The sequence below is a fragment of the Atta colombica genome, unplaced genomic scaffold, assembly GCF_001594045.1.
Source record: "Atta colombica isolate Treedump-2 unplaced genomic scaffold, Acol1.0 scaffold233, whole genome shotgun sequence".
NCBI lineage: Eukaryota > Metazoa > Arthropoda > Insecta > Hymenoptera > Formicidae > Atta > Atta colombica.
Window position 1 is genome coordinate 1,654,754 of NW_017259331.1, and position 9,812 is coordinate 1,664,565.

Here is a 9,812-nt window from a genome sequence, read left to right on the forward strand (position 1 = left end):
TTGCAATTATATGGAATTTTTTTTTAAATTATCTATAATAGAAAATCACACGCATATATATAAAAGTTTCTGGTGCACACTGAAAAAAATACTAATTTTAATATTTAAATATTTGTATGAACAGATCTAAGGAAATATGTACTAATGCTTAAATATAAACATTTGTTTATTTGACAAAAATCATTAATTTGATTTAAATATCATTTTTTTATTGACTAAATATTTACTTACAATTAGTACTATTTATTTAAAGAAATATATATCAAAAGTTAATAAACTTTATTCAGTGTAAATTACAATAAAAGAATTATGATGCAAAAGCACAACAAAGTCCCCAAATCAAACTCGATTTTATGAAAAATAAAATTGACGACATTGTCCCTATAGTTGATCCTATATTTACTTCAGCATTAAATGCTGTTGCCTTATAAAGTGCCTCAAGTACTAAGCATCTAAAGTATGGGCAGAGACAAAGTCCTTGACTTGAGAAATAAAGACTCCGAGTTACATTGTATCGCTTCGAATACCTACCTACTATATCGCGAAGGCGTGGATACGAAAAAGTCGATACATTGTTGGAAGGAGGAGAAATGGGACAGGGATGGGAAGTTTGCGAGATAAAGTGTAGAGCGTGCGAGACAAAATTCATCCCCCTCGTGCGGCGGAACAGGGGGAGGCGAGCGCCAGGAGAGTTTCAGGAGGACGTCGGGACACGGGGAAGAGGGAAGCGAGCGAACGGTGGCAGAAGAGGCATAAATCAGACGGGCACCCGAAGGTACCGCGGAATACAAAACAGAAGAAGGATCGCGCCCGTGCTGGTGTCGCGACGCTAGAAAGAGGATCTCAGAGCGGCCGACTATTTTCCAATAATTTACCCCGCCGGCAGGAATGGCGGGTGACGGTGGCGGGGGGAGGCGGGGGGTCCGTCGGGTGGCGGTTTTCCGGTAGCGGCGTAAGAGGAGGAGGAGGCGATGGAGGCGGAGGGTGCACAAGGGGGGCAATGGTGGTTGGGTGCCTACTGCTGCTAGAGAGCGGGCGGCGAGCGCACACGACTGACACTATCGCGGCCATAAATACTAGGGAGCAGCCTCTGACGTCACCCACCGGGGGCCCGATATTATACTTTATCTCGAAACTAATTCCCCGCGAGCAGATTTATTGCAAGAAAGGGGTGAAAAAATACATCTTCTCGGCCCACAGGCCACCCGCTCGTCCCCTCCTCCCCTTCGACCTGCCATTCTATTCACCTAACTTATCGTGCTAATGCAAAAGCAGTTAATACTGATGGATAAAGGAGTCCTCGAGGAATCTTGGTTTCGTCCTCTAAGATCTGATCTAATTTGGCTACTTTGTTCAACTTTTGCATCAAACAGCTTTTTAATTTATACCAGAAACTTTCACTTTTTATCAGCTTCTATTAAACAATAAACAATTATTGGCGATTTAATTTTAAGGGCTTTTAGTTTGATTAATTATAGCGTTTATATCATCCTCGTAACTTTCCTGGCTTTGTTTCTAAGAAAGTTAGCAATCTATATGTGTAATAAATTAGCAGATATTTTCAACGACCGTGCTTTATTTTTATAATCGTAATTTCATTTTTTTTCTAGAAATTTTGTAAATTAATTTATTTAACTTTACATTTTCTGAGTGAGATTAGTAATGGAATATTTTTCCAATTGTACATATATATGGTGGAAAATGGAGTATATACCGTGTAGAATGCGCGTATGGAGGCAACAATATATATCAGAGATATCGGCGTTATCTTTAAAAGATATATTGTACAGTAACTCGTATACTTTGGCATACAGGTATGCACGCGAAAACGGACATTTTTATGAGAAACTCGCGCATAGCGTACGAATGCAGATCTAGGCGATATTGTACCGAACCACGAAAGTGCCTTTTTGCGCTTTCATTGGCGTTTCCACTATGGAATTATTTTCGCGTTCACTCGTGCTTGCTCCCGCTCGTCGAATCGTCTTTAATCGTTCACATCTCTACGATCGGGTCGATGCTTATCGTCACCGACCGCAGACGTAATTAAAGAAAGGCGAACGCGGTTGTTTGGGAAAAGAGATCTCTTTTAACCATGAAAAGATCCACCGACATGATATCCTTATCCCATTGCGTTTCCTCGCGTAACAGGTAAGCTCCATGTCCAATGAAACTGTTTAATAACTGCGGGGGCCGCCAATAGAAAACGCCGGGCGAGACCCGCGAAACGAGACAGATCCAGAAATATGAAAACCTCTGGAAAAGTTCCTGGATGTGCACCTATGTGTATAAGCGGTGGCGGTGATGCGCGCGCGAACCTATCTACGTGGAACGCACAAGAGGTCACTCGTATTCCGCATAACCACACATACGGATCGCATCTTCACATACGTCGGAGGAAGCCCGAGGCGAATCGCGTTTTATATTTTTATTCTGCTCTCTCCTTTTTTTCCCTCCCTCGCGGCTACCGTTTCCCGCGTTTGGTAGCGCGCTCTCGGTGAACGAACGAGCACACAATCAGCCACCCCTGCCACACAGCCGCTCTTTCCCTCTGCTCTTCTCCTGTACCTCCGCCGGCACCCTTGCTAGAAACGGTATTTCACATTCAAAACGTTCCCCGCGCGTCGCGGTCTCCTACCCGATTTACAGACCCCTTGCTTTTCGACCAACCCCCGCGCATCCGCGACTCCTGAGCGAGCGTCCTGGCGTATCTCTGGAAGGAATATAAAACATAGATTGTGCGCGAAACTGCATACACTGCCATGTATGTGTGTTGGGTACGTGCGAGTGTGCGGGCTTTAATTTAAAAAATAATTAAACCGCAAAATTAAACGAACCTACCCCTGTCTATATTTTTGTTTCTCATGTGTTTTTCGGCCGGCTCGCACGTATCAGAGGATAAAAGGGATACTAAGCTGATAGGAGAGAGAAGAGAGATTTTCTTTCGTTTTTTTTTCTATTTTCTTTTCTCCTCCCCCCCTTCTCTCTCTCTCTCTCTCTCTCTCTCTCTCTCTCTCTCTCTCTCTCCTTGTATTTATTTTTCTTTTTTATTTTCTTTTTATTTTTATTTGTATTTTTATTTTTCAATCTTATTTTGTTAATTCGTTTTTATTATTGCCGATATTATTTATTTGTTTTCTTGTATTTTATGCTTGTTCTTAGAGAATTGGTCCTAAAACACTAATAAACTCTCAATCTCTCTTTCTCTCTTTCTCTCTCTCTCTCTCTCTCTCTCTCTCTCTCTCTCTCTTTGTTTTATTAATTAATTGAATTGAGCAGTAATCCTTATATAAATTATATTAAATTTCTCCTTTCTTGAATGTCTCAACTTGCATCTATTTGAGACATACATACTCGCTAGATGTATTTTACTTTTTTCTTTTACTATTTTTTAATCTTACTATTATAAGAACATATTTTATGATTATAGTCTTTCAATTCTTCTGTCCTCTCTCTCTCTCTCTCTCTCTCTCTCTCTCTCTCTCTCTCTCCCTTATAATGGATTATTTTTTATATAATATATTTGGCAAGCACTTGAGAGAACTGTCCCAGAGTATCAAATAAATAGCGATACAATTTCATTAATTTCTCTCTCTCTCTCTTTCTCTCTCTCCTTTCTGTCCATTTCTTTCTTGTATAATTTTCTCGATTTTTTCTCATTTCTCGTCTTTCGCTTACGAAGAGAGAATAGTCCAGATTCACGTGCCAAGTGTTTACGTGACTATGCTTTAGGGAAGTGATAATTGGAAGCACAAAGAGAATAGACACGGATAACCAATGTCTTCATTAAGTGTATCGATTGTGGTTTGCACACTAGACTACAATCCCTTCCTCTCTATTGAAAAAACTAAAGGATTTCTCAGAGTATGAGAGACGCTCAATTGATAGTAACTATAGAACTCTTAATAATCATTGTCTCCAGGAAAATCTCGCGATGTGAATTTCAATTTTAATTTTCTCATCTGTTCAATATCTTCAATACAGCGCAGATTTGCACATTTTTATAATTTTGTCTCGAAAATTGCGTGTTTTGAACAATGAATCCATATACCATGTACCAGTTCAGGTTTTCTTTATGCCTGATGAAAAACTTGACCTTAAAGGTCATTGCCCCACATAGCGATGTTATCTGGAATTGTATACGAGATCTTGTTAGAATGTTACAATCTTTCGCGACAAATCTAAGCACTTTTAGGTCGTGTCGCATAAGGTTAACAAGTTAGATAGATTGTTTCGAATATAGTCTAGCAAGGGCACAAAGGATTTCCCAACAGCACAAAACTTGCAGTAATATTGCTGCAAGTTCCGTGCTATTGTGTGGTATATCGTTTATAAATATTAATATTTACTATTTTTCACAAACTATCCAAGAATTTTTTGTACCTTATAAAATATTTTTATTATATTTTCATTATACTATATTTGTTTTTTTAAACATCAAAAGACGCATTTATCATGAAGAAATGGATTTTAGCATCGTTATATATTAAGATCCACGCACATGTAGGCAGTAAAACATCGTTTTCCTTTTGTTGTGAAGTATATATCTGTGACGATAGGCAGAAAACAGATACCAAAAATTGTAAAACGCTTCTATGGCGCCATATGATATTATTATCTTGATGTAAAATCACGAAATCCTCAAGGAGGGTCAACGCGATTACTGTCGCATCGCTGCAAAATCCGAGAAATGCCCCTAAACTAGAACGGCACATTGTCTCAGGTATTGTCAACCATGGAGTGAGCGACTATATTTTTCCGCACCCGAAACCAAAAGATTCTTCTAAGCCTACTTCCATCGACCCACTCTGGACTGTAAAGCTGGGGCTTCCAGGTGGGACTACCCGCTGCGACGGAGTGCCCTTAATCCATGTGAACAAAAAGAGTTGCACTAGCATAATGAGAGGCTCGTAATGCGAGACTATTGTTGCGAGACAATGTCCAGCCGCGTTAAGCTCTGTAAACAGTAATGCCTTTGACAATCCACTTGAATTTTTCCTCAGTTTCCCGATGCAGCGTAAATTAAATTATACCATATATATCGAGTAATTGGTTCTAAGTATGATTTTTAATTCTCCAACAAAGAATATCTATCTCCGCAATTTTTACAATTTTATAGAACTCGCTACGTTCGCTATATCTCGTGTACACATGCGATACGTTATTTAATGTAATTATTACTCAATATATGCATGATCAGCAGAATTATATCGGCTTCTTGAAGAAACCAGTAATTTACATATTTGGAATTCATAAGCGTTTGGGAAAAGGCAGATCGTCGCTTAATTAATGTAATTATATTGACTTATTATATCATATAATTATTGACTTCAGTTTATCTTATAATATTTTAATTATCTTTAATAATAGATAGTGATGAAACTTCTTGCAAAACGAAAACGCGTTCGGAAATAAATCTCGTTGTTAGATCAAACGAGCAATGATAATTTAATCTCTTGAGTTAAATTTTAAAACATTTAATTTAAACATTTTATTATAGATATTTTAATCTCTATATACATTAAAATATAAATCCGTTTCTATATAATTAATTTCAAAGTAAGCAACAACGTCCATATTAACATATACATGTAGTAAATAATTATTTTACTTAAATTAATATTTTGAACAGGAGCAAATCTATAAAAATGATTAAAAATAACTATTAAAAATAACTATTTGAGTATAATTTGATATGAATTCAACAGTGTACATCCACAATTTTTAGCAGCAGCTTCTCCTACGACTTTTCATTCGATGTTATTGTAGAAAAAAGCAGAAATCGCCGCGTCATTACCAAATTTGCATTCGATCAGACGCCACGTCGATAAGTCCAGTCGAGACATCCGCCTCGATTAAATGGTGGTCTCAGATGTCTCGCACCTGAGGCACCTGCACGACAAATATCACTGCGATCGTCGATGTATACATGTCTCCTTTGATATTGTCACCTGCAGCAACTGATATCGAGAGCTATTTAACAACTATTGCAACGACATCAATATGCAGATTCCAAACGTGCAAATTTCAAACGTTTACGGAAATGGATACGCGCTGCAAATATCAGTTTTAGCACATCTTATACCTCATTATTCGCCTCATTATTCACCTCATTATGAAAATAGTAATACGCATTAAAATGCGTTTATTTTGATTTACAGTTACAAAACTAAGTCTTTGAATAGTACGCCATTTTATCAATGATTTTTTTCAAATTGTTAAAAATTGTGGTTTTAAGCACGCATTACTACATTGATACTTTTATAATTTTCTATATAATAACTTTTACAGTTTCCTAAATATAAATATAAACTATCAGTGCCGTAATGCGTGCTTAAAACCACAATTTTTTACACCCGGCAGCAATTTAAAGAAATTATCGATGTAATGAATGCACTTCTCAGACATGTAATTTAGTGACTATAATATTTAGAATTCTAATTAGATATTTTAATTGTAACAGTGACTTAGAAAATTTTAGGACATTTTTTGATCGATAAAATAACTTGGATTCGTGTTATAAAACGATTATGAAAAAAAAACTTAATTCGCATTCGTCCCGGTGTGCGCACAGTCACGCTTTCTGGACGAGGAGAAAAATATGCGCACATCGTTGAGACGTCAATAAACGTACAAGTTGCGCGAGACATGATAAGATGGAAGAAAACGAGAAGAGACGGAGTGCATCGAGGGTGCATCTACGGTATGAATCTGCTGGTTTACGGACCGTGCGCGTCTATATAATTATTCTCGATGCAGGATACACATATCTTTATAAGGAAGGGTTCACGTATATACCGCTGGTATCCGCTACGGTATCTTTATGGCTTATTGCAACGCTTTAGGCAATTTCGTGATCAACGTGAGGAACGGAGGAGAGGAAAACCATGATCGCTCCTCTGCTCAAAGCGTTTCGCTGTTCTATCAGATTTTGTTCGAGGTACATAATTGTTTAACATTATTGCATATGAAGAAAATATGAGATTAAAGATTTAAAGTCTTAAAGGCGTTAAACTAAGCAATTTTAGCTGCGGATGGGAGAAACGTATCATTACAAAACGTTAATAACATGTTAAATTAACGAGTGAAGTGTTAAAGATTTAAGACAAGTCAGTTAATAGTTGGAGGTCCGCAGAAATATAATGATAGTAATAACAAAGTAAGGAATCAATCGCAAACAAAGTTAACATTTCATCTTAATCCGAGAGAAATCGGGTTTGTAGGAAACACTTGTTAAGAGAAGTAAAAACGAAGTAATAACGAATAATGGAATTAAGGAAAGACTATATTTATTAGATTATTCTCTTTATCTTCTTGTTATCTTCTCGATACAATGTATCGTTGACGAAGAATCGAGAATTATTCGCGGAACGCGACACGCAGACTCCCGCATACGTGTCCCGGTCCATGTATGTCTCTGGTTCACCTTACGGAGATGAAGGGGGACAAGAACTCAGATGGAGAGATAAACAGATTGAGCGCGGGAAGCAGCAAGAGGGAGAGGGGGAGAGAGAGAGAGAGAGAGAGAGAGAGAGAGAGAGAGAGAGAGAGTGTGTACTGGTTCGAGGGACCAACAATGCCCTCATTCAGGCTTCGTATACACGGGCGCATTATTGAATTCAGTCGCCTTTAAACAGACAGAGAGAGAGAAAGGAGTGACGGAACATGCAGGAGTAAGAGGGATCAAGAGAGAGAGAGAGAGAGAGAGAGAGAGAGAGAGAGAGAGAGAGAGAGAGAGAGAGAGGGTTACGCGGACGGGTGAGATGCGAGAGGTACGGGCTGAATGCTATCTATATTATCCGAGCATAGTCGCTCACGCTGTTTGGCGTAGATCGAGATTATCTTCCACAGTATCTGAAGCCGCAGCCGCGCGCCGCCGAAAAGCAAAGTGCTTGCTCCGGGCGAAAGGAAGAAAGGGTAAGCGGAGAGGGTACGCGAGGGGGGTGTGCGAGATCGCCGCGAGATACGTTTGTGCTGGTACACGTCTAGCCTCCAAATCTAATGTGACGTCTGTGTCACGTACCTCCTTCCATACTGCTCCATGTCGCGCGCATAAACGGAATGTGTCTCTCTCATCCTCTTTGTCTTGCTCACCACAAAGAACGCGCCCCTATATGCACGCATCGCTAGCGATATATCTATATTTCTGTCTTTCGACAAACGATACTGAATTTGCATACATGTTACTTTGAAATTAAGAGTTTCGAAATTTAAATTTTTTTAAAAATAATTTATTTTTTTATTTTGTTGTAAATATTAAATTAATATAATATTTTGACCTCAAAAATAATATATCTCAGAAGTTTGTTCCTCTTTTACTTTAATTTTAAATTTATCGGGAAACAATTAATTGATAATTTGCGAATAACACTATTTAAGATGATTCTTTAGTAAATTCAGTTGCCGTCAAAATGTCTAATTTTTTTATATCATGAAGTAAAAAGTTATTACATATTCTGCTGATAACTATAAATATTGTGAAAACTAAGTGGAACTATATATTGACAATAAAAAAATTGTACAATATGAATAATATTTGTCAAATTATTATTTACCTCCTAATTTAAAACATGCAATTGAATAATTTGTTTAGTTAAAATATGAATAATTTAATACTTTTTCATTTAAAAAATTTATTGTAATATTTTTAAAAATGAATTAATTTAAAATTCATTTATAAGTGCACTTTTTATAATACATATTTTCTTTAGTATAATGAAGAAAAGGCAGCGATTATTAAATCTTATAATAAATAATGCAATTATAATATAAAACCGCCAAAAACGAAGCATCTTCATGTCATTTTAATCATGGTAGAAGAATACAGATAAAACAAATACGCATAACGGCAATTCAGAACAATTCAGCAAATCAAATTATTTATCCTAAATTCAATTCTATCCAATCTAATTTTGTCCTATTGCTTTCGCATTCTTTAGGACAAATTCTGATTGGCTACAATTAAATCCGCTACTGCGCATCGCTCAAATTGTTTTACTTATCTTCTTCCACTATCCTGTATTAACGTTCGACTTGCAGGACGTTGCAGGACGATCTCGGCTCCAAATATAAACAGAGACTTTCTTATGGAGCTTTCCACATCTAGAGCTCCTGAGTTGAATTCTACATCCAGAATTCGGGGTATTTAAAAAAATATGTTAATTTTTGACAAATTTAAATAAATTTAGATTAAAAAAAAATAGTACTTGATTGTCTGAATAGCATAATTTATTTGCGAAATATTGGTGCAGATAAGGCTCTCAGACGCTTTTTGACTAACTGCATACAAATCTTACCACAGACTTTTCTTAAAAACGAGATTATAATAGTTTAAAAAAATTACGATTTTAATGGTCACAAAAAAATAATAGGCCAACGGCCATTCTGGAAAGATATTTACGTACATAAACTCGTATATTTTAATCTTGAAAAATAAATATAATCTCATCTTGTTTTTGTTCGATAAAGAAACAGTTCTTGATTTGTTATCGTATGTTCCATACTATTTTATTAAGATATATATATATATATATACGCGTAGTTTTAATATTTTATCCAAATTATGCAGATATTTGTAATTTTAATAGTAAGCCCTAAGGCACCCGAAATTTTCGGCACTTTATTAAAGAACCATCTTAAATATTTTTAACTTATAATTAGATCTTAAATTAGTTTTCAAAAGCTGGAGAAGATCACTGATCCTCCAGATTATTAATACTTGATTACAAAACGAGAGTATCTAAATAGATTGGAATTGAATGAAACGGAATTTAATGTATGTAAATTACATAATTAATTATATATTAATTATA

At 36.5% G+C, this 9,812-nt stretch overlaps 1 pseudogene; it reads right to left on the reverse strand.

Moving 5' to 3' along the window:
* Positions 1–3,000: 3,000 nt before the first annotated feature.
* The window catches only part of LOC108688405, a 36,811-nt pseudogene continuing 29,999 nt past the window's right edge, over positions 3,001–9,812 (reverse strand).